Here is a 1,028-nt window from a genome sequence, read left to right as displayed (position 1 = left end):
ACCTTCTGAACTTCCAGGTTGATGGGTCTGAAACTCTTCTCCCAAATGTGTAAGGTGGAACAGGGAGGAGAACTGGCAGCAACGTCAGGGCTACATTATCTTGTCAGTCTGGCAAACATAAGCTTGTGTTAAAATGTTAAAAACAATTTAGAAACATCTCTTGAGCTTCAATACCTTTAGGGAGAAAATTCATGTTGTTGAGAAGATGGCTGCTCCTTTGTCTTCTTGGCCATACAAAAGATCTTTGTTGAGAACAAGAGAGAGAAGACACAAAAACAGGCCTTTAGTGAATTTAAAGAATCAGTGTTAAACTGATTCTAGTTTAACACAAAACCTCACTACTGAATGTGATGCACTTATTTAAACAATATGAGCATGATTCATAGATGAATGTTGACTTACAGGCTGGGTATCAATGAAGCCTTCTGAACTTCCAGGTTGATGGGTCTGAAACTCTTCTCCCAATTGAGTAAGGTGGAGCAGGAAGGAGAACTGGCAGCAGCTGCAGGGCTACATCATCTTCTGGATCAAACATAAGCTTGTGTTAAAATGTTGCAGTAACTAAAAAGCATGAAAACATGCTAGCTATTCTTCTGAGCTTCAATGCCATGAGGGAGCAGACTCATGTTCTTGGCCATACAGAAGGCCTTAGTTGAGAACAAGGATGAAAACAAGGAGTTTGGGTTTCGCTTAATTCTCCTGAAGATCCTGGATGTAAAATTACAAAATCTATCAGAAAAGACAAAATCACAAATCAAACTTTAAGAATGACTGAATTAAATCTTATAGCTGTCTCCACTGCAAATAACTTGTAATTAGCCAGCAATTTCAAATGTTCAGAGTAATTTTATGTTCCTAAAAATAAATATAGCACTTAATAAAATAAAATGACATATAATTTAATTTAGAAGTAAAACTTAACACAAACTTAGTGCTGAATAACTTTCAGCACCAACTTTAAATAAATGTATTTGTAATTAATAGTAACAATAATAATAAAATGAGCAAACATTAACATTAGATATTGT

The sequence above is a fragment of the Poecilia latipinna genome, unplaced genomic scaffold (genome assembly GCF_001443285.1).
Source record: "Poecilia latipinna isolate Pla-1442-1.1 unplaced genomic scaffold, P_latipinna-1.0 Scaffold1352, whole genome shotgun sequence".
NCBI lineage: Eukaryota > Metazoa > Chordata > Actinopteri > Cyprinodontiformes > Poeciliidae > Poecilia > Poecilia latipinna.
The sequence above is the reverse complement of the archived record's forward strand: the minus strand, read 5'-3'. Positions refer to the sequence as shown.